We start from the raw sequence: 25,255 nt of genomic DNA, 5'->3' as shown, positions 1-25,255 counted from the left end.
GATGAATTTGTCTCGACATTGCGCGTGTGTAACTTCACAACGAAGGGGTTAATTTGTCCAGTACTTTAAGTTTAAGAAATAATTGTTATGGTCATATTTGTTGTGCAAAAACTTCAGTTCGACCATTTTACACAGTTTTGAATGTTTATTTATTTATTTATTTATTTATTTATTTATTTATTTATTTATTTATTTATTTATTAAGGAGATTTCTATAGCGCATAACGAAAAGCACTATGCGCTTTACAATATCACTAAGTATACCCAGCTGAAAAAGTACCACACGATGTACTATAGTATACTATAGTAAACTATAGTAAATGTACCCTGTACTATAGTAAACTATAGTAAATGTACCATGTACTATAGTACATACTGTAGTACATGGTACTTTGTACTATAGTACTGTGTAGTAAATGTACCATGTACTATAGTACTTTGTGGTACAGTAGAGTACTTTGTACTTTGTACTATGGTACTTTTTAGTGAATGTACCATAGTACTATAGTACCTAGTACTTTGTACTATGGTACTTTTTGTGAATGTACCCTGTACTACAGTAGTACTATAGTACCTAGTACTTTGTACTATGGTACTTTTTGTGAATGTACCATGTACTACAGTAGTACTATAGTACCTAGTACTTTGTACTATGGTACTTTTTGTGAATGTACCATGTACTACAGTAGTACTATAGTACTAGTTAGGAGACTGCCCGTACTTTTTTCAAAAAGTACTACGTATCATTGCGCGAAGGACATGCACCATTCATTTTGCAAACGTGCATGTAACATGAATAAATCTGCAGAATAATAATGTTTTTCTATTGATGATTTATTCAATTTCATTTTTTAGTCCTTTTGGACACTTTTCCAAGAATGAATGTTGAGCACTTCATCTCTTCTCACACAGTAAAATGCGGTAAACAGACAACTGTGAGTTACTGTCAGCCATTTTGTTTTTTTAAAGTTTCAGAGCGCGCTGTTCAACTCATGTTAGTTTAAGTTTGTTCACACTTGCAAGGTAAGTGAAACAGTATATATTGTGTCCACGTTATAACAAAAGCCCATTTCCTAATGTGAGTGCTACCTGGGATCAAACATTGTTGGGCATGTTGTAGAGAAACGTCTTGTCATTTTTTTTCATGGTTTACTCAATTTTTTCTTGTGATATTTTCAGTTTTAATGCAACATGCATTCATTATTTTCTGTTTGAATTGCTGCAAGAAAGTCCGACAGAATCGATAGCGAAAATAGTGATTGAAGAGTTGTATTTAAAACACAGACAGAGGAGTACGGGTTTGTCTTAGCGCATAACCACTTCATGTCCCAAATAGAAACTTATTCTGGGGACACAAATAGAAACTTACATACATACGTACGGGTCGGTTAGGGAGGCACCCGCTATTGCCGCGGCCCGTTATTGCCGCAACCCGTTATTGCCGCAACCCGCTATTGCCGCAACCCGCTATTGCCGCGGAACCTTTTTTGTTCTTTTTACATTTAGTCAAGTTTAGACTAAATGTTTTAACATAGAGGGGGAATCGAGACGAGGGTCGTGGTGTGTGTGTGTGTGTGTGTGTGTGTGTGTGTGTGTGTGTGTGTGAGTGTGTGTGTGTGTGTGTGTGTGTGTGTGTGTCTGTCTGTCTGTCTGTCTGTCTGTCTGTGCGTGTGTGTGTGTGTGTGTGTAGAGCTATTCAGACTAAACTACTGGACCGATCTTTATTAAATTTGACATGAGAGTTCCTGGGAATGATATCCCGGATATGTTTTTCATTTTTTCGATTAATACTTTTGATGACGTCATATCCGGCTTTTTGTCAAAGTTGAGGCGGCACTGTCACACCCTCATTTTTTAATAACATTGATTGAAATTTTGGCCAAGCAATCTTCGACAAAGGCCGGACTTTGGTATTGCCTTTCAGCTTGGAGGCTTAAAGATTAATTAATGACTTTGGTCATTAAAAATCTGAAAATTGTAATTAAAATAGATTTTTTATAAAATGATCCAAAATTACATTCATCTTATTCTTCATCATTTGCTGATTCCAAAAACATATAAATATGTTATATCCGGATTGAAAACAAGCTCTGAAAATTAAAAATATTAATATTATGATCAAAATTAAATTTCCGAAATCGATTTAAAAACTATTTCATCTTATTCCTTGTCGGTTCCTGATTCCAAAAACATATAGACAAGATATGTTTGGATAAAAAAACACGCTCAGAAAGTTAAAACGAAGAGAGGTACAGCTCTCTCTCTCTGTCTCTCTCTCTCTCTCTCTCTCTCTCTCTCTCTCTCTCCCTCTCTCTCTCTCTCTCTCTGTCTCTGTCTCTGTCTCTCTCTCTGTTGTCAAATATTGATTATGCATCCACTGTATGGGATTGTGCAAGTGCTAATGTTTTGAAACCTTTCGAAAGTGAATGTGATGGGCGCGAAGCGCCCGAATTTGCTAGGGGGGGGGGGGTCCGGGGGCATGCCCCCCCGGAAAAATATTTTGCCCAAAGAAGCAAAATGGTGCCATCTGGTGCTATTTGAACTTAGAAATGGTCATAGAATCAGCTTTCCCAATGGTTTTTTTTTGGCTGGAGGGGGGGTGCACCTGCACCCTGTGCACCCCCTCCCCTCGTCCGCCCCTGGGCTTACATGATTACGATGAAATAAATAGTCTACTTTCAGAACAATCATGTAATAGTCACTTTTCAGAACAATCACGCGTAACACACGGCTGTTACGCGTGATTGTTCTGAAAAGTGACTATTACATGATTGTTCTGAAAGTCTACTATTTATTTCATCGTAATCATGTAAGCCCTCATACGTGATTGTTCTGAAAGCTTACTAATTTACATGATTGTTTTGAAACTCTACTAAAGATAAACTTGCTTCACCCGTGAAATGTAGTCAGATATGGAACAATATATTATATGTATACCCCTGCCCAACGAAGTGTGTTTGAGTTGATCCGTCTTCTGTGTACGCGACAGCTTCAGATGTGTGTTTGAGTTGATCCGTCTCTCCACTCCCTTTTTTTTAGGTGTGGTGGGGGAGGTTTGTTCATATCAACTGACACTTTATCAAACCATTTGAATAATTCATATACAAACTTCTGGTGGTTGCTGTGTAATAAAACAAGTCGCGTAAGGCGAAAATACAATATTTAGTCAAGTAGCTGTCGAACTCACAGAATGAAACTGAACGCAATGCCATTTTGTCAGCAAGACCGTATACTCGTAGCATCGTCAGTCCACCGCTCATGGCAAAGGCAGTGAAATTGACAAGAAGAGCGGGGTAGTAGTTGCGCTAAGAAGGATAGCACGCTTTTCTGTACCTCTCTTTGTTTTAACTTTCTGAGCGTGTTTTTAATCCAAACATATCATATCTATATGTTTTTGGAATCAGGAACCGACAAGGAATAAGATGAAAGTGTTTTTAAAATGATTTGGACAATTTAATTTTGATAATAATTTTTATATATTTAATTTTCAGAGCTTGTTTTTAATCCGAATATAACATATTTATATGTTTTTGGAATCAGCAAATGATGGAGAATAAGATAAACGTAAATTTGGATCGTTTGATAAATTTTTATTTTTTTTTACAATTTTCTGATTTTTAATGACCAAAGTCATTAATTAATTTTTAAGCCACCAAGCTGAAATGCAATACCGAAGTCCGGGCTTCGTCGAAGATTACTTGACCAAAATTTCAACCAATTTGGTTGAAAAATGAGGGCGTGACAGTGCCGCCTCAACTTTCACGAAAAGTCGGATATGACGTCATCAAAGACATTTATCAAAAAAATGAAAAAAACGTTCGGGGATTTCATACCCAGCAACTCTCATGTCAAATTTCATAAAGATCGGTCCAGTAGTTTAGTCTGAATCGCTCTACACACACACACACACACACAGACACACAGACACACACACACACACACGCACATACACCACGACCCTCGTTTCGATTCCCCCTCGATGTTAAAATATTTAGTCAAAACTTGACTAAATATAAAAACCCAAGTGTCACTGAAAACAGAGATGTGCTAATAATTTTAGTTTTCATGTGTGTGTATGTGTGGTGTGTGTGTGTGCGTATGTACTCAGTGCACTGGCTTCGGAAACTGGGGGGGGGGGGGGGGGGCAGCTGCTGTTCCTGGGGTGTGGGGGGGGGGGGCAAACATGTCTTTTTGCCCCCCCCCAATATTTAGGATGACAAAAATATTCACAGAGAGAGAGAGAGAGAGAGAGAGAGAGAGAGAGAGAGAGAGAAGAGAGAGAGAGAGAGAGAGAGAGTGTGTGAGAGAGAGAGAGTGAGAGAGAGAGAGAGAGAGAGAAGAGAGAAGAGAGAGAGAGAGAGTGTGTGTGAGAGAGATAGAGAGAGAGAAGAGAGAGAGAGAGAGAAGAGAGAGAGAGAGTGTGTGAGAGAGAGAGAGAGAAAGAGAGAAGAGAGAGAGAGAGTTGATAAACTAAATACCCCCCCCCACACACACACACAAAAAAGAAGTATATTGTCTCGCGTGCAAGAACTTTATAGCCCAGACTCCCCACCCATCTCGCAACCCCGGCCATCTCCTCACGTCTCTCATCCCCTCTCCACTTGAATTTTTAGTTCATAAAAAAAAAGAAGTTTCATTTGTGAAAATTATTTGTTGTGCCTTTCGTCTTTAAAGGGGCAAAAATTAGCTTCCATTTTCCCTCTTTGCCATGCCTTTCGATCCATTATGGTGACCTAGCCACCTAAGCATGGCAAAGAGGGAAAATCAAAAGTTTCTGTGTCCCTTTAAACCTGTAATTAGAATTTTGAGTTGGGAATACTCAAGAAGAATCATTACATTTTTGAAGATTATAAATAATTTTTGTCTTTGAACATTTAATTTAAATTTTGAGTTGAGAACAATAAAGAAGACATGTTCAATGTATGAAACGTATTACTTGTTGAGTTTGTATTAATTGGGCTGGGGTATAAATATCAATATCACTAAAGATTTAGTATCATTGTATCAAAATATTGTTCCATATACATACAGACATACACACAGACAGATGGACAAAGTGAATCCAGTATACCCCCCTCCAACTTCGTTGGGCTGGGGTATACATATTGTTCCATATCTGACAACATTTCACGGGTGAAGCAAGTAGAGTTTCAGAACAATCATGTAAATTAGTAAGCTTTCAGAACAATCACGTATGATGGCTTACATGTTTACGATGAAATAAATAATAGACTTTCAGAACAATCATGTAATAGTCACTTTTCAGAACAATCACGCGTAACACACGGCAGAGTTACCAACTCTGTTGTTTGATGGCATCTAACTGGCGCAAAATTGTTTTTAACAAAACCGGAATCAGGGGATCTTTCTTGCGGGAAAGTTCCGCGGCAATAGCGGGTTGCGGCAATAGCGGGTTGCGGCAATAACGGGTTGCGGCAACAACGGGCCGCGGCAATAGCGAGTTGTAACCGTTGGTTAGATTGTATCTACATCTTTATTTTTCTCCAGCCAAAAATGCCATTATTCAATTTATTGCATTTAGATCTGCGAACAAACGGGAGGTCACAACAAACGGTTGAGGAGGAAATCAGAAATCACAAAGTGTACATGTATCATGTGGTCGAATCTCGATCTTCCCAGTGTGGTAAGCAAGATGTGCAGTTTGTTTTTGTTTGAATTACACACTGATTTACAGCTTTGATTTTAATTTGAAGTGTTCACCTCTGTTCAGCCACCCGGTTCTCGCCCACTGTTTCTCGCCCAGACCTCCAGTTAGATCTACGTCCAGTCAACAGATAAGAAGTGAATCACAGTGGACGCAGAACCTAATTTCTCACCCATAGCTGGTAAGTTCTATAGTAAGTTTATGTGATCATAGGCTGGAAAAGCTGACATAATGAAGTTTTGATTTGTATGTTAACTACTTCGGGATCTCCACTCAATGATAATGTATGGTGTATGAAGCATTCGCGCGCGTGTGTATGTGTGTGTGTGTGTGTGTGTGTGTGTGTGTGTGTGTGTGATTTGCACGATTATTATCTCATGGGTGTCTCTCCCACATAAACTTGTTTATCCTACATACGTGGGAGAGACACCCGTGAGATAATAATCGTTCAAATCAAGTTTATCCTACATACGTGGGAGAGACACCCGTGAGATAATAATCGTTCAAATCACACGTGTGTATATCATGTACATGAGGTCATGTCAAGCAAGTCTAGCAGGGACCAGTTTTTCCACTGCTTATGATGCCAAAGTCACCGAGAGAAACGTCATTATAGAAACAAAAATTGCGCTCGCTAATTACCCTCGATGAATTTTTAGAACTAACACGTCACGCCACACTTTCAGAGTGACGTTTCTTTGCTTTGACGTAATAGATTGCACGAGGCTTTAGAAGAGATCGAGGTTCCGAAACAAGCGTCTTTAATTTAGCTGCCTCGACTGCAGGACATTTTTAGTAAAAAGTACATGTACAGACTGTAGGATAAACAGAATACTACAATGGCTTGCTGTTTCGTACCAGATTTACACTCGTTGCTTTTTCAAATAGTGAACAGCTCGCTTTCGCTCGCAGTTCAATATTTTAAAAAGCAACTCGTGTAAATCTGGTACGGCACAGAAAGCCATGTAGTATTGTCTATGTATGCGTGTTTAGGTGGTATCAGCCATCTGCACTTATGGCAAAATGACCGAGATTTTGTACGTGCCACTGTGGTGACACGGGGGTGGGAGATGGATACCGTCTCTGGGTCTGCACATAAGGTTGACCTGTGTCCGTCCCGGCCCGGATTCGAACCAGCGACCTTTCGATCACAAGTCCAGTGCTCGACCACCTGAGCTACCCGGGCCCTCTTTGTGACCAGTTTCTCCCCTAGACTGTATTGAAATATGTGTCAGTGTGAGCTGACCCTCACTTGTCACCAGTAGCAAAGAACAACCTCATTATTATGTAATAGCAGATATTTTGTACAAATATTTGCTCTTCTTTTTAATAGATTTACTTTAAATATTTTTCAGAGATGTAAATGGTTGGCTACACTGTAGCAGTGACTGTTGGGTGAAAGATCAACTTCAGCTCATTTTCTGACCTCATGGATCAACATGTATGCAGACTCTGCTGATCGCCTGAGCTTCCTGGGTGTGTACATATTTGTATCTATATTATTAAAAGGCCTCTGTCCATCAATCACACTTTTGATTGCCTGAAAGTTTGTATGACACATGCAGTTTCTATACCCTCAAAGGATTGTTTAAACTAGAACGCAACTGTAGCCAAGTGCACTTCGCTACCCTAAACACTCTAATCATCGCATAGCGAAACAGCCTTGTGTACAGTACAAACGGGATCACCCATCCCATAGCAGACGATACGATGATGCGCGCGCACCTTGCCGGCGCAAATTCTAATAGAATACCTTTCTTTATATATCTACCTAACTTCTATCTTTCAAAGTCCCTTTTATCTTTGATACGGTCCTAATTATATTTAGGTTTGCATAGAAGTCACTGATTAGGCTGGATGGCTGCATATTATTGTGTTATTTACGATAATGCTTCGAACTGACCAAAGCGTCACTCTGACCTTGACCGGTTTTCATGTATCGTCGAGAGAAATTGATTCTCACAAACTCATCTTTGTCTTTTCAATCATTGTTTTGTCATTTTTGTGTCACTATTACATATCCCGTACCTATGTTGCATATGATTTTAGTTTGTTTATAAGGATTTGGTTGTAATGAGTGATGCTTGGTTCCTCTGCAAAGATTGCTAATTTATGCAGACAGGTACTCGCGCAGGAATTTAGCCGATTCCATTTACTTTCGGACTTTACCGCTTCGTACTAAGTCAATGTATAATTTTCCCCCAAGTAACGCATATCATGATGTTTGTCTAGGGTTCTTCTTTTTATCTGTATGATTTATGAGTTTGTCCATTATTCCAGTTTAGAGAGTTTTGTAATTTTCCGCACTGAAGTTGGTTCAGTGCCTTCACTAGGACCATTGTTTTTGCATCCTACTAAATAAATATAAGTTTTTACGAAATGTGATCTATTGCAATAGAAAGCTAAAGGTCGTAGCTTTAATTTGATGTATTGTTTGTTAGGATTGGTTATGTATTTGTTTAAATAACGTAGGGTAAAGCATGTGTAAGAAACACAGATTCCGTGTTTCTGGCCCTATTCAGGCGATTTTTATTCTCGGCGGACGGTGCTTTCTGTGCAGTCCGCGCCGGGGCTATAAGTATAAGCCGGACACCGGCATAAGATGCAAAACGTGGCCACTGGCACGGACCCGATCTCTTACAAGATGATACAGCATCTCCCAGACAGCATGCTTGAAAAACTCCTGCTCTTCTTCCAGGCCTGCTGGGAGGGGAACTGCATTCCCCAGGCCTGGAGAGAAGCTCTAGTCGTTGCGATTCCAAAGGAAGGGAAGCCTAAAAACTCCCCCTCCAGCTATAGACCGATTTCACTGACACCCCACCTGGGGAAGATCTATGAGCGCATGGTAAAGAACAGGCTTGAGTTCTTCTTGGACAAACACAATGTCATCCCGCTCTTCCAGGCTGGGTTCCGAAAGGGAAGGAATTGCATGGAGCACGTGGTCAGACTCACAGCTCATGCAAAACGAGCACTCACCAGAAACAGGATCCTAATGGCCACCTTTTTCGACATCAGGCGCGCCTTTGACACAGTATGGCATGGGAAGCTTTTGGACAAACTTGCGAAGCTGGGCTTATCAGGCAGAATACTGGGCTTCGTCCAGGAATTCCTCAGAGACAGGACCCTGGCGGTCAGGGTCGGACAGTCTGTCTCTAAGTCTCACTCCATTGATATGGGCGTACCTCAGGGGAGCATCATTGCCCCCATCCTCTTCAGCTTGATGCTTCACGATATTGGTCAGATTGGCCTGGAAGGAGGAACAATGTCTCTGTACGCAGATGACCTAGCCTTCTGGATGGAACCAGTCAGACACCACATGACTGAGCAGAACAGACTCAAGTATCAAGCGCAAATTGACAAGATCGCAAAGTATATGCTTGCAAACGGCTTTGAACTCTCACACGAGAAGACAGTGTTCCTGGTGTTCACAAGAAGAAGGGGGCTCAAAGCCCAGTACCACCTGACCCTAAACGGAATGCAAATCAAACCAAGCAAAACTGCAAAGTTTCTTGGGGTCACGATCTCTGATGATCTGATCTGGCAACAACACATCGACTCTCTAATTCTCAAAGCCCGACGATCAGTCAACCTGATCAAGGTTCTAAAATCTCAGACCTGGGCAGCTGGTAAAGCCCTTGTGCACCTGGTAAAGGCGCTGGTCCGCTCCAGACTAACATACGGACAAGAAGCCTACTTCAGCATGCCACAAAGCCTCTGGAACAAACTGGAACGCCTGGAGCTCTCAGCCTTAAAACTGGCTCTGGGCGTTCCAAAAGGGGCCATAAACTGTCTCGCCTATCAGGAAGCAGGCATGATCCCCCTGAAGGAAGAATGTCACCTCCGCTGCGCTCAGTTCGTTGCTCGAGCATCGGCTGTACCCAACACTGTACAGGAAGTGTTCACGGCAACCTTCCATCCGACACAAACCTCCTGGCACGAGACCTGGAAAGAAAAGAAAACATGCTTGGCGGAGCGGTACGAAACCCTCCACGACCATACCATAGATGTACTGACCCAGTGCCAAATTGACCAGACACGAATGGCTGAGCGGCCAACCAATCCGTACCCATCATGGCTGATCGAAAAGCCACAGATCAGCCACACGTATGGCGACGCAGTTTCCAAAAAGGAGAACCCACTCCTCCTAGCGACCATGGCCAAGGAGATTCTGGACGGCAGGCTCCGCAACTACCTCAAAGTCTACACGGACGGCTCTGTCCTGGACAACGGCGAGGTGGGTTGTGCTTTTGCGATCCCAGAGTTCAACTTGGTGCGAAAATATAAACTAAACGAGGGGGTCAGTATCTTCACGGCGGAGATGTATGCCATTCTCATGGCCTGCTCCCACGTGAACGACAACATGGCCATACCCATGGGAGTGGCAATCCTCTCAGACTCGAAATCCTCCTTGCAAGCGCTGGCAAGCGAGACAGGCAACAGACCAGAACTCCGCATGGAAATCCAGGCTCTATGTCACCAAATTATGGTTCGGGGCACCGACCTCGTTCTCATGTGGTTACCATCCCACACAGGCATCAGGGGCAATGACCTGGCTGACAGGGCAGCAAAAGCCGCGGCCCTCTCCGAGGGCCCGGTCCTAGACCTGAAATATTCGGTCACAGAAGCGAAAGGCAAACTGGCTAAGGCGGTGAGAAAAGGGTATGGCGAGACCCTCAAGGAAAGATGCACAAAGCACGGATGGCTAGCGCTGCCTCCGGACAGAAAGGGCCACCATCACCCGTTCCCCCTGAAGGAGATGCAGTTGCTCCGGCGCATTCGCACCGTGAGCTCCTACTACTCCTTCACCTTCCCCCGCTGCGAATGTGGAATGGCCCTAGACTTCCACCACCTCTTCGCAGGTTGCCAACCTCTGACCCCGGAGATGGCAACACTCTCCCAGTACAGGACTTCCCACGGACTAAGTCTACACGACTTCCTCCGACCTCATCAGTCCCTCGGCCTGATACCGATGAGAACCTTGACCCGTTCCATCCTGAAATCGTCTGTTGCCAAATGGTTCTGAGGATGCTGGAGATGCAGGCCCAGCCAGAACCAGTTCAGACTTTCGAAGGATACCCCCAAACACCCCATCCTGTCAGGCCCACCCCCATTCCTGAAATCGTCTGTGGCCAAATGGCTCTGAGGTTGCTGGAGGCATAGGCCCAGCCAGATCCAGTTCAGACCTTAGAAGGACCTCCCCCCAATCCTCCCTCCTGCTGCCAACCGTCGAAAGGACAAGGAACCCAGAGGTCTGTTGGTAGAGCCTTGGCCCTGGAAAGGACAGGGTTCCCGACCCTCTATCTTGCACAGGCCGGTCGAGCCTAGCCTCTGGACAGGCACGGAACCTGGCAACCTGCCAGTTGAGCCGTGTCCATGGAAGGGGGAAGGTTCCCGGACCTGTGCCCCATGGTTTTTTTTTGTTTGTTTTTTCTCTCCCTCGTACCACAACCACCTAAGGTTCCCCATATTAAACTATGTGTATCTATGTTTATATCAATAGTAAATGTCTATGTGTTTATTGTTAGTAAATGTTCTACGTTACATGTATTATGAGTGTATCTTAGGTCTACATATTAATCTAGCTGGATGATCTCGGCATAGCACATCTTACTTCATTAAGCTACAAACTATTTGCTATTACTATTATTATTGCTATTATTATTATTATTATTATTATGAACCAACCACTTCCTTCGCTGCACCTGCCCACCTGCCGTGTTTTCCGCCGACGGGGCCGAAATCGCGTGTGGCCCGTGCACTTGTAAGTTATTCCTTACTCTTTAATTATTTACTATTATTATTATTATTGTTATTACTATTATTTTCATTATGAACAAATCATTTCCTTCGCTGCACTCGCCCACCTGCCGTGTTTCCGCCGGCGGGGCCGAGGTCGCGTGTGTCCCGTGCGCTAGGCTTATAGTTAATGCCACGTTACATTCATATATTCCATGTGTCACCTTAGGTGTATATATTAGATTAGACAGCCAGCCTCTGCCTACCATATCTGAGACGTCCGTCTCTTTTGGGAGGAGGAGGGTGGCCTTTGTAGCTGTGCGAGAGTATGCGAACGACTGTGTATGACAGTGTAAATAGCCTATCCTCTTTTTCTCACCCCCACCCCAGAGGGGGTTACAGTGACACATCTCTGGCCTCCTCACCTGATCCCCTTCCCATGCCTCTGTAGACAGAGGGTGCCATAAAGGCGTTGATGAATAAACCGACATAAAGTCGCAGCCCTGTACATATGTTTTTAACCGGCCAGTATAGGTCCTAGGGAGAACCGGGTTTGCTTTTCGCCAGTTGACTAGCCGCCGAATCCACAAGTACGTAGAGGGTGCCTCGGCTTCTCCACCACGACCCTCCTTGGTCTGACACTCACTCCTTTGCCATGATCAGTCGGATGCCACTTTTCACAATTTTATTCTAAAGTACCAACAAATCAAATCAATTCCCTTCCGGAATAGCAACGTTCCACGTTTCTTGAATACAAAAGCATTTCTGCCTCGGAATGAAAGAATAAATCTCTACAATCGTGTATCTCCTGCAAGGAATTGATTTTAAATCCTGTTCTTCTAGCATTTCCATTACGGAAAGTAAAATTTTTTTTGTTGTTTTTTTTGTTTTTTTTTTGTTGTTGTTGCTCATCTTCACCCAGGCACACATCGTAGAGCTTCGGCTCTGATATCTTTGACCCAAATTGCTCTAAGCAGAGAGGTCGTTAAACTGTATTTTCGTCGCATAAGCATGGATTCGCTCCTAGCAGCTGAACAAGACGGTCCCTACACTTGCTTTGCTGTCTACGGGTTTCGCCTTCGGCCTCTACGTTTCCTTGCATTGTTTTCTTGAATAAAAAGTTGAAACAAGACGCTTGGACTTGGGCTTCGTGTATCTACTACCTTTCCACTCCTCCACTACACAACACTTAACTCCGGTTTAAGTTTAAGCCATGAAGTTCAAACTGCTTTCTTTCGCTTATGCCTCTTTGCCGATTTGTTTGCATTTTGGCATGAATTTAGACACATTTACGCCAAATCAGTATGCTAAAATCCAGAAGAATCTGTCAAGAAACGCCTTAGCCAAAAGCATGCAAGCGCTTAATGGCCAAGCACAGCCAGCTCTTTTCGACCTTTACAAAGGACCACAGTCAGAGACTGTAGAGTACACTGAGAGACCATTCATACTTCTTTGCGCTAAGGTAGGACTGGCTATGTTTTTATCACGGCTTTGTCAACATACTCTCATTTCTGTCCGGCTGACAGTGCTGCAAACATTCATTGGATTGAAAAATGTGTTCGTTATTGTTTGTGAACATCCTTTTTTAAAAGACCTGGAAAAAAGCCCCAGAACAGATTATATAATACATGATAATATGTAATTGAATTTAAATTTTCTTTTCAAATCAGTGTCTTTTTACAAACTAGCCTTTGTTATTTTTGTGAGTTTAAGTCAGATATCAACACATACTGAATGCATAGTTCAGTCTCAGAGTGGGAGAATGTTTGAGGCATAAATTGCTTTTGACAACAAAAGTTCCCGCTTGAATCGAGAAGCTCCCCCAAAATAATTTAGACATGCCTAAAGCCAGCATAGTGCAAGCAGATTTATTTGTGTATGTGCTTGTATGTACAAAGACAGATAATTTGTACAAGTGTTGGCTCTTCATTTTTGTGACGCTTTTGGACATTATACAGCACAGTACACGAGACTACTTTGCCGAGACTGGATCAGCTGGAGGACCGAGACTATAACCAGCTGCCATCTCGTCATAAAATATGACGTCATGACAAGAAGGCGACGTCATGACAAGAAGGCGTAACACTTTCCACCTCTTGATTTTGCTCGCATCGATACACGTATTGTGAAATATTGTAATATCGCCAAAGAAAAGCGATGCTTGTGTATGTTGTTGGTTAAAACACAAGAAGATTTCTTGTGACTTTGGTCAAATAAAAGAATAGTAAATTGTACTATGGTGTTGTGTTTTGACTGAATGAATGGAACTAGATTGTGAGTGGACCTTCACAAGTCAGTGCTCATCCAAAGAAAGAAGAAGTACCAAAGGTCTTTTGTAACATTTGAGAACAAAAGGGCAGGCGCTTTTCTTGTGGGGGGGCCGTAAACTCACGAACCTGTTTGAGGTTCAATAACAAGTTCAACTAACGTTCAATAACCAGTTCAACGTTAAAGAACAAGTTCAATCTTTCTTCTGGAGTCAAGCCCCATCCTCGAGGCTCCTCCCTAACTCCAACCCCTCCTTCCTTCATCACCTAAACGTACTCCGGAACTAACTGGAGTCCTTCATCTTGATTCTTCAGCATCTCTTCCTCGCCGACGCCAGAGCGCATGGGTGCACGAGTCATTCCAGAGTGTAGAGAGCCGATCGTCTCCGCCCCAGGCCAGGCAGTTCAGAAGTCACAGCACATTTGCATCTCATGAGAGGGAGATCCCTGCGGACTTCGAGGGGAAAAAGACTTAGACGCGCATTCCTCGCCGAGCAGTACAAACTGTGTGATACTAGCTCCACCTTACTTGAACGCTGAAACCATCCAAGCTCGAGCAGTGCACAGACACTCTTGTACGGACCCATGCCTACTTGGCCGAGAAAGATAAGCAAAGAATAATACTAAGTCACCTCATATCCATCTGTTGGCATCATTAAATTGATACGTTTAACTTTCATCAGTCTTTGTTGACTACTCCTCAAAGAGCTCCTTTCTACTATCATTCTCACTTTCCTTTACACGTACACCTAAACACACATATAAGTTTAACCCGACTCATAACAGATCAACAAGAACCTAAAATAACGGCGATCACAGTCTGCCAGTAGTATAACCCCCTAGACTATATTACAGTGAGAGCCAGGGTTAGTCACAAATTGGGAACCTCGTCCGGGGATCTTGTTGAGCCAAAATTAACTTAAGAAATTCTCGTGTGTATTGTACGTTCTCATCTCATCTTAGTTATTTTGTGTTTAGTTTAAGGATTAGTTAAACCCCAATCCCAAACCTAAACCACCTCTAAATGTAGAGACGTTGCTCTGGGTAAATAGCAACAAAGCATTCCATTCCCACTCCTAAAAGCGAACGTAACCTCTTATTGAAGAGACGATACTTCTGGGTTAAAAAGTATCAAGACCACAAGGGAAGCATGTCAGATAGCTTCAGTACAGTTTAATCAGACGAGGATTCTGTTGTAAACTGGTTAGTTGGTAACATAGGGTTGGGGAAACGACTCCGTGATTCCCTTCTTCTGAGAGAAGAACCAACGCAAGGTGTTAGTCAGAGCGGTATAAATACTCTGCAAAAGGGTGTAGTTTGTTCAAGCTATAAATTCTTTCACTTTCGAATTCGGAATTCAAAGTAAAGGGGACAAGAGAACCGTTGTTCTACGAGAAGTCCAGATCTGACATATAGTTGAGCAAATACATATTACTGATTTCGGTTAAATGTCATAGCATTGTGTTTGATCAGCACAAGTGCGGAGTTGGCGAGGGTTCCGATAGAATTGGATTTTATTAGAACACCGAATTATCAGTCACGTTAGTTTGACGTGGGTGGCCGATTTGAATAAGACACTTTGTCTAAAGTCGTGGGCAACTTTGAATTCAAAGTCACAAACAAAGTTACAATTCGAGGAATTGGTAACTGGAGTGTGTACACACTATAAACTAACTTGGTCGTTTTCAATTTCCGATTTTACAAACGCGATTTACCGAGTTGACGGAGACGGTTTCCGAGTTGGCTGCGGCAAATTCCGATTTTTGTGGATTTTGAACGCGTGTAACCAAGGGTTTTCAGAAGGATCGCTAATTTCGTAAAGAGGAGGATTCGTTCGACGACAAGATGTCTGAAGAACAGCAAGTCGCTAGTGGTGTCACTACAAGGAGCAAGGCTTTGGAGCTGACGAAAGAATTGATGGAGAAAGGAGAGATGTTAGGTCTAACGGGAGCTGAGCTGAGAGAGTACGTGATCGAGCAAGAACGTGAAGCAAAGAAGTTCGAACTCGAGCAGATACAGCAGCAAGTTGAGCGAGAACGCGAAGCCAAGAAGTTCGAACTCGAACAGAAACGAATTGAACTTGAGCAGGAACGCGAAGCTAAGAAACTCGAGCAGGATCGCGACGAACGTGCCAGAGACAAGGAACACGAGTTCCGGCTCGAAGAATTACGTATCCAAGCTGAGGCTTCTCGCCCTACTAACTCAGGAGGAGGAAACTCCAATAACAGCAGCAACCACACCCAGCAGAGAGACCGAGACAACTATCAATCCAAGTTGCCGTTCTTGGAGGACAAGGACGACATCGAGTCCTTCATATTTCAATTCGAGGACCACGCCCGAGCGAACCACTGGAGCAACGAGATTTGGTTGCCCAGATTGACAGCACTCCTCAAAGGAAAGGCGCGACTCGCCTACACCCGCCTTACGGACGACGAGCGAGGATCGTATGAACTTCTGAAAAGGGCTCTGCTGGAGCACTTCCAGATTACGGCAGAAACGTACCGGAAGAAATTTAGATCTAGAAGGAAAGAACAGGCTGACACGTACAAGCATTTAATCAACGATTTGTCACTGTTCATGGACCGCTGGATCGACATGTCAGGACATGGGAGTGATGTCGAATCCCTGAAGGATTTATTTTTGAGAGAGCAGCTGATGGAAATTCTACCAGAGAATTTAGCTACTTATATCAAAGACAGGGAGCCAGAGGACATCAGCGCTATCAAGAAACTCATCGTGCGATACGAAGAAGCAAGACCGTCAGCGAGCAAGAAGACCCGAGATGACAAGGGGTCAGTGAAGGAGAAGGATAGTCATCGATTTGAGGCACGCAAGGCTAGTGGGAAGTACGACGACAAATCTCAGTCAGGCAAAGTAGCGGACAAAGATAAGCCATACTTCAAGAAGGACATCAGATGTTTCCACTGCAATGGACCTCATTTCAAGCGTGAGTGTCCGAAGCTCAGAGAAGATGCCGGGGCAGCTATGGACACCAAAGTGAAGGTGGGAAACTCGACAAACTACGACAAGCTTTGTGGAACGTGCGCCGAGAAGACCTTCACCAAAGTCTCCAAAATCACCGTCGAAGGAAGATTGACGACAGGTTTCCGAGACACGGGAAGCACTTCAACAATCGTCGACGCAGCTCTGGTACCTGACGCCAACTTCACTTCATCAGTCAAGGAAACGACACTCGCAGATAAGTCTACGAAGAAACAACTACGCATAGCAAGAGTACACTTGGACACGCCGTACTTTGTAGGTGAAACAGAGGTCAGCGTGATGGACAACCCGATATATTCCGTCCTGATAGGAAATCAGATGGGTCTACAAGGAGAGACAGTAGAAGTTCCCGTCTACCCAGTACGTGACCCTGTGATCGTGGAAGGATCAGCAGCAGTGGAAACACGGGATCAGAGGAAACGAGATGCTGCACTGGAAGCGCAGATACCGTTAGTGCCTCAGGCCGAACAATTGTTTTCTGCGGCCGATCTCAAGAAGGAACAACGTGCAGATGAGTCCCTTAGTCGTCTACATGTGCTAGCCGAGACAAAGGTGACCCATGGACGGGTCAGTTTCACACACGTCAAGGACGTCCTTTATCGCCAGTACGTCGACAAGGAAGGGAAGGAGCATCGACAAGTTGTTGTACCTCGGAGGATGCGATCGAAGGTACTTCGCACAGGACATGACTCGCCCATGGCTGGCCACTTGGGACAGAAGAAGACTCGCGAGCGAATCTGGCAAGAATTCTTCTGGCCGGGGATAGTGGGAGACATCAAACGTCATTGCATGAGTTGCGACGCGTGCCAACGTACATCACCGAAGGGACGGACCAAACGTGTACCGATGGGCAGGATGCCAGTCATCGATACAGCCTTCAAGCGTGTAGCCGTGGACCTGGTTGGTCCAATTAAGCCTATCTCCGCTTCGAAGAAACAATACATACTCGTGATGGTCGATTATGCGACAAGATACCCAGAGGCTGTGGCACTGAGAGACATCAAAGCCAGCACCATCGCCGAGGCGCTTTGGAATTTCTGGACCAGACTGGGACTGCCCGACGAAATCCTATCCGACAGGGGCACACAGTTTACCAGCGAGCTGATGAAGGATGTACAGCAGCTTCTGGCTATAAAGGGACTTACGACAACTCCATGGCACCCTCAGACCAACGGATTGGTTGAGCGCTTCAACGGGACGCTGAAATCAATGTTGAAGAAACTAGCGATGGAGCAACCCGAGAAGTGGGATGAGTTCATACCAGCCCTACTTTTCGCATACAGGGAGGTACCACAAGACTCTCTTGGATTTTCACCATTTGAGCTCTTGTACGGACGCACGGTCAAAGGACCGATGCAGATACTGAGGCAACTCTGGACAGAGGAAGGAGCTTCCGACGAAGCAAAGACAACTGCCGAGTACGTAACTGATTTACGGAACAGGATAGAAGAAACCTGCGAGATCGCAAGAGACCACCTAGCAAAGGCAGCGCTTCGCCAAGCTCATCACTACGACCGCAACACCAAACGTCGGACGTTGGAGGTCGGAGCCAAAGTATTGCTACTTCTCCCGACAAAACATAACAAGCTCGAGCTAGCATGGAGGGGACCATATGCTGTCGAGGAAAAAGTCAACGCATTTGACTACCGTATCAAGGTGGGACGCAACGTACGCACGTATCACGTCAACCTTCTGCGAGAGTACCACGAGAGAGACAAGATGTTCCAGGCAGAACATACTCCTAAGGAAGAGGAGGAAGAACACATCGCCATCGTCGTCGAAGACTATGACGAAGTGCCAAACGACCATTTCGCGGACGCGGACAGTCTGAAACACATCCCGACCCCGTCAACAAAGAGGACGGAGTTTGCCAAGGATGTACACATATGGGAGAAACTGAATCGCAAGCAGAGAAAGGACATCGAGGATGCGTGCCAGGAGTTCGGCGACAACCTGACCGATGTTCCGAAACAGACCACACTTGAAAAGTGCGTCATCAAAATGACGGACCAGAAACCTGTCTATGTGAAGCCCCGACCTATTCCCCATTCCCAAGTCGACGTCGTCGAACGGGAAGTCAAGGAGATGTTAGAACTCGGAGTCATTGAGCCTGCCGCATCACCCTACAATTCACCGATTGTATTGGTAAAGAAAGCCGACGGGAAGTCAATACGGTTCTGCAATGATCTGAGAGAGGTGAACAAGGTCGTACAGTTTGACGCAGAACCCATCACTGATGTGGAGCACCTGTTTTCAGAGCTTTCTCACGCGCGATTCTTCAGTAAAATTGACCTCACGAAGGGATATTGGGCTGTAATGATCCAGGAAGAGGATCGCGACAAGACAGCATTCACCACGCCCCTCGGTCAATTTCGATGGGTAAACATGCCATTTGGACTATCTACGGCTGGAGCGATTTTCAACCGTATGATGAGGAAGCTGTTGCTCCCATTGAACAGAAAGGATGTCCATCATTTCATGGATGATATACTCATCGCCACCGAGACGTGGGAACAACACATCGAGGCCGTGAGGGCAGTCTTGAAGAGACTACAAGAAGCGAACCTCGCCGCGAAACCATCCAAGTGTTTCTTCGGCTACGAACAACTTTCCTATCTCGGACACGAGATTGGGAACGGCAAAAGGTGGCCCGAGGACGACAAGGTCAAGAAGATCAGGGATGCAAAACCGCCAGAAACGAAGAAGGAGCTACGAGCATACCTAGGGACAACCGGATTCTACCGTTCCTACATCGCAGGGTACTCCGACATCGCGGCGCCGCTCACGGACAAGACAAAGAAACACGAACCAGAACACGTGAAGTGGAACCAAGCATGTCAGGTTGCATTCGACAAACTGAAGGAAGGATTGACGAATCATCCTGTCGTCATCATGCCAGACCTCGCACTTCCGTACGTCGTGAGAACCGACGCCTCTGACCGTGGAATGGGAGCTGTACTGCTCCAAGATCAAGGAAAAGGCCTTCAACCAGTGGCTTACGCAAGCAAGAAGCTGAACAGCGCTGAGCAGAACTATGCCACAGTTGAGAAGGAGTGCCTAGCTACTGTGTGGGGAATACAGAAGTTCGAACGCTACTTGTATGGAAGACATTTCGTTTTAGAAACGGACCATCAACCCCTCCAGTACTTGCAACGCATGAAACCGACGAATGCAAGGTTGATGCGTTGGGCATTACAACTGCAACCGTACGACTTCACCATCAAAGTGATTCCTGGCAAGGACAACGTGGGAGCTGACTACTTGAGTAGAATGACCACAGCGTAGGATAAGATTGACCACAATCTTCATTCCCCCATGGGCGTATGTGACGCTTTTGGACATTATACAGCACAGTACACGAGACTACTTTGCCGAGACTGGATCAGCTAGAGGACCGAGACTATAACCAGCTGCCATCTCGTCATAAAATATGACGTCATGACAAGAAGGCGACGTCATGACAAGAAGGCGTAACACTTTCCACCTCTTGATTTTGCTCGCATCGATACACGTATTGTGAAATATTGTAATATCGCCAAAGAAAAGCGATGCTTGTGTATGTTGTTGGTTAAAACACAAGAAGATTTCTTGTGACTTTGGTCAAATAAAAGAATAGTAAATTGTACTATGGTGTTGTGTTTTGACTGAATGAATGGAACTAGATTGTGAGTGGACCTTCACAAGTCAGTGCTCATCCAAAGAAAGAAGAAGTACCAAAGGTCTTTTGTAACATTTGAGAACAAAAGGGCAGGCGCTTTTCTTGTGGGGGGGCCGTAAACTCACGAACCTGTTTGAGGTTCAATAACAAGTTCAACTAACGTTCAATAACCAGTTCAACGTTAAAGAACAAGTTCAATCTTTCTTCTGGAGTCAAGCCCCATCCTCGAGGCTCCTCCCTAACTCCAACCCCTCCTTCCTTCATCACCTAAACGTACTCCGGAACTAACTGGAGTCCTTCATCTTGATTCTTCAGCATCTCTTCCTCACCGACGCCAGAGTGCATGGGTGCACGAGTCATTCCAGAGTGTAGAGAGCCGATCGTCTCCGCCCCAGGCCAGGCAGTTCAGAAGTCACAGCACATTTGCATCTCATGAGAGGGAGATCCCTGCGGACTTCGAGGGGAAAAAGACTTAGACGCGCATTCCTCGCCGAGCAGTACAAACTGTGTGATACTAGCTCCACCTTACTTGAACGCTGAAACCATCCAAGCTCGAGCAGTGCACAGACACTCTTGTACGGACCCATGCCTACTTGGCCGAGAAAGATAAGCAAAGAATAATACTAAGTCACCTCATATCCATCTGTTGGCATCATTAAATTGATACGTTTAACTTTCATCAGTCTTTGTTGACTACTCCTCAAAGAGCTCCTTTCTACTATCATTCTCACTTTCCTTTACACGTACACCTAAACACACATATAAGTTTAACCCGACTCATAACAGATCAACAAGAACCTAAAATAACGGCGATCACAGTCTGCCAGTAGTATAACCCCCTAGACTATATTACAGTGAGAGCCAGGGTTTGTCACAATTTTTAATTATTTTTTCAGGATCCTTGGGGGGTTCCACTGTATCTGTGACTTTTGGACAACATATCAAGTTCTGGTGGTTTTTTGACCTAATGGATCAACATATGTGCAGACCTGCTGAGTGCTTGAGGTAAATTGGTGCATTTAGATATATTGTTTTGCCTACCTGAGAGATACCACCCATGTGTCATGATGTGATAAATGAACCATCTCTTCACAGGCATGTAAATGAGGTTGGTTCAAACAACATGTCTGACAGGGATGTCATTTTCCACTGCTTATGCAAAATCTCCGAGACAAACTTCATTCTCAAAACACTCGTGAAAAAATGGCAAGCCCAAAAGTGTTCCGAGAATGACTTTGCATCTGTGACTTTGTAATCATGAGCAGTGGAATATAAGGTCCCTGCCAGACTAGCTTGCCATGACCTCAATGATATTCCCACATGTGGGTGTATGGTTTAGTTACTACATGGGTTATCACTCCGGTACGTAGGAATTTAAAACAGAATACTTCATGGCTTGCTGTGTGGCACCAGATTTACACTTATTGCTTTTCAAATATTGAAATATTCACGACGGGCGCAGTGGCGTGGTGGTAAGACGTGGGCCTCATAATCGGGAGGTCGTGAGTTCCAATCCCGGTCGCTGCCGCATGGTGGGTTAAGAGTGGAGATTTTTTCCGATCTCCCAGGTCAACTTATGTGCAGACCTGCTAGTGACTAAACCCCCTTCATGTGTACACGCAAGCACAAGACCAAGTGCGCACGGAAAAGATCCTGTAAACCATGTGGGAGTTCGGTGGGTTATAGAAACACGAAAATACCCAGCATGCCTCCCCCAAAATTGGCGTATGCTGCCTGAATGGCCATACACGTAAAAATCCACATGAGTGAACGTGGGAGTCTAAGCCCATGAACGAAGAAGAAGAAGAACAAATATTCACTTTTACTTGTGTAAACCCAGTAACACAACAGTAGGCTATGTAGTGTTCTCTATTTGTATCATTGAAACGCTTCTGTCCCGTCAATCACACTTTAAATTGCCTTATATTTTGGATGACATATGCCACCCCTTTGGTATTCCACTGATAATATATTTAGCTAAATAGTTTCAGCTAATCGCTATGGAGAATGCAAACACTGGAATTATATGCGATGAAACACTCAAACTGCTTTCTCTTGCTTATAGCTGAGAGCAGCACTGCAGCAGTGACTGTCGGGTGGAGGATCCAATTCTGCCTGTTTCCGACATAATGGATCAACATGAGTGCAGACCTGCTGAGCGCCTTATCTTCTTGGGTGTGTACAGATGTATATACATTAATTGTATTCATAAATTGTCACACGCACACACACACACACACACACACACACACACACACACACACACACACACACACACACACACACACACACACACACACACACACACACAGATATACTGACAAAGACATTCATGCCTGCACACACGCAAGCACAAACATACACGCACCAGCACGTTTCAAACCCCCACCACCACTACCGCCTCAGTTGGTGCAGCTGTTTCGGAGCCTTTAGTCATCATAATACACACACAGACAGACACAAGTTTTAAAAGTTAGATATATATATGCACTAAAAGCCACGGCACTTTAAGTTAGTTTTCATTATCATTCTCTTAAAGTTTGGTCCTCTTTGCTTCAGTCTGCATGCTTTCTCATAGTCATACTGCTGTGTCATTGCAGGTTTCATTCCATGCTCTGGTGTGGATGTCATAAGCAAGAGAGCCTCCTGTTCACTTCCAGCAGATGACTGCATGGTGAAGGACCTTGACACCACTTAAAGACGTCAAAGCAGCTAGCTAGATGCCATTGGAGAACAACCAAAACTATTCAGCGGGTGCCATCGGCAAACATGAATACAAGTTACAGAACAGGAAAGCAGATATCACTGGCTAAGGGAACCGGACAGCAGCTACAATAAACTTAATCAGATGCCTGTAGCAAATAATCTGGACACCAATCACAAATCAAACAGATGTGGAGGACAGAGAACATTTCATGTGATTATTGCCACATATAATTATAACCCTGTTTGGAAAAAAGGGACATAACGCCACACTATATACTTTCTGGTTGCCTGCTGAAAACTCTCCATTGGACATTTAGTGAGTTTTGACTCACCAGGTCAGGAGAATGTCACTGATGGGGAGTATAATTAGGCTGACTTACAATGGGTAGACAGAATTGAACATTGTTGTTTTCTTGGATGGTTTTCAAGGTAGACTTTACAAAGTTAACATACTGCTATGGTTTGATCAATTTCAAACATGACCACATTTGTCATTTTTTCAAAGCCACATTTTTGACAAATATCAAGGATGCGTTGCGAAAGCATGTGTTCTTATTTTTCTGAAATGTTTTGAAAGCTAGATTTTTGATACTAAAAATTTACAGGCTATTGAAGTTGGATGACCTCTAGATGTGACCCATGTCAAATTGACCCTCATAAACTTTTAAGTTCACAGAAAATAATATTAATAACAAGAGAAATGGTATTATTTTGAATGTGTTTGAAGCAAGATCGTTGTAACTCAATAACCCCCCGCGAGTTAGGGGGAAGAATTTACCCGATGCTCCCCAGCATGTCGTAAGAGGCGACTAACGGATTCTGTTTATCCTTTTACCCTTGTTAAGTGTTTCTTGTATAGAATATAGTCAATTTTTGTAAAGATTTTAGTCAAGCAGTATGTAAGAAATGTTAAGTCCTTTGTACTGGAAACTTGCATTCTCTCAGTAAGGTAATATATTGTACTACGTTGCAATCCCCTGGAGCAAATTTTTGATTAGTGCTTTTTGTGAACAAGAAACAATTGACAAGTGGCTGTATCCCATCTCCCCCCTTTCCCCGTCGCGATATAACCTTGAATGGTGGAAAACAACGTTAAACACCAAATAAAGAAAGAAAGTAACTCAATAACTTTATCTGTGTAAGGTCACACACATACAGGGTTAGATGACATCAAGTCAGCTTGATAGTTTGCATTATTCAAGTTCAGATTGGGGTAGAGTTCTGGTCAATAATAGGGACAATCATTGTCTCCTTTGATTGTTCAGAGTTTTCATGTAATGATGTAGGCATGGTCACTTTCAAAGCTAATCATAGAAATTTAACTTGGCTGTAGGGGAGATAATTTTGGGAAAATATTATGTGTTGTGCTAAAGGTGAATTCCCACAAAGAAGAGTGCTATAATAAATCTATTTTGTGCATTTTATTGTTACTTGTTCTGGTTAACAGGGTTATAAAAAATTGCATTAAAACTGTTTCTGCATTGGGACATTTACCAAAAATCTACAGCTTGGTTACTCACTGTGCAAGGTCACCTTTTTTTAAATTATTATTTAATTGTCTTTTACATGTTAGTGGATACTTTAAAATGTTCTTACATAAGTTTGACTATTAATGCTCTACCGAAAAATGAAAATAAAATTTAAAACATGTGATGAACCTTTACTTTCCTACCAAATGTGACAGATTGACAGCAGCGAGTGGCCTGATCGTGCACACACACATTCAATTCACACAACACAATTGATTCAGCAAAAATTGGGGCCACATTTACATCCAGTGTAATTTTTAAGGCTATGGTACTTTTTCAAGAAAGTACTGCAGTATACTATAGTAAACTACAGTAAAAGTACTATAGTACAAAATCTACAGCAACAAAAGTACCACACTGTACTATAGTAAACTATAGTAAAAGTACTATAGTACAAATGTACCATGCCAAAAGTACCACGCTGTACTATAGTAAACTATAGTACAAGTACTATAGTACAAATGTACTAGGACCAAAATACCACGCTGTACTACATTTTACTCTAGTAAACTATAGTACATGTACTCTAGTAAACTATAGTTTACTATAGTATACTATAGTAAACTATAGTACATTTTTGCAAAAAAGTGACCAAAATACTATAGTACATTTAACTGTACTATAGTTTACTATAGTACATGTACCACAATGTACTATAGTACACACTAATGTATTGTACTATAGTACTTTT

At 43.5% G+C, this 25,255-nt stretch overlaps 3 protein-coding genes and 1 long non-coding RNA gene across 5 annotated transcripts in view; 2 read left to right on the top strand and 2 right to left on the bottom strand.

Moving 5' to 3' along the window:
• The window catches only part of LOC138982996 (eukaryotic translation initiation factor 2-alpha kinase 3-like), a 387,290-nt gene that overhangs the window by 272,021 nt on the left and 90,014 nt on the right, over positions 1-25,255 (bottom strand). The gene's annotated exons all lie outside the window — the stretch shown is intronic.
• Positions 1-25,255, bottom strand: part of LOC138982991 (uncharacterized) — a 135,257-nt gene that overhangs the window by 74,306 nt on the left and 35,696 nt on the right. The gene's annotated exons all lie outside the window — the stretch shown is intronic.
• LOC138982989 (uncharacterized) overlaps positions 1-25,255 on the top strand; it is a 110,406-nt gene that overhangs the window by 52,149 nt on the left and 33,002 nt on the right. The gene's annotated exons all lie outside the window — the stretch shown is intronic.
• On the top strand, positions 6,664-25,189 carry LOC138982985 (uncharacterized). Of its 2 annotated transcripts, none has more exons than XR_011461025.1 (4): positions 6,664-7,141; positions 21,226-21,334; positions 22,395-22,504; positions 22,930-25,188. It is a non-coding gene; the product is annotated as an uncharacterized lncRNA (long non-coding RNA). The 2 variants fall into 2 exon arrangements; XR_011461026.1 differs by lacking the exon at positions 6,664-7,141 and adding an exon at positions 7,174-7,211 and having other exon boundaries at positions 22,930-25,189.

Source organism: Littorina saxatilis, linkage group LG12, assembly GCF_037325665.1.
Source record: "Littorina saxatilis isolate snail1 linkage group LG12, US_GU_Lsax_2.0, whole genome shotgun sequence".
Classification (NCBI taxonomy): Eukaryota; Metazoa; Mollusca; class Gastropoda; order Littorinimorpha; family Littorinidae; genus Littorina; species Littorina saxatilis.
The sequence above is the reverse complement of the archived record's forward strand: the minus strand, read 5'-3'. Positions and strand labels throughout refer to the sequence as shown.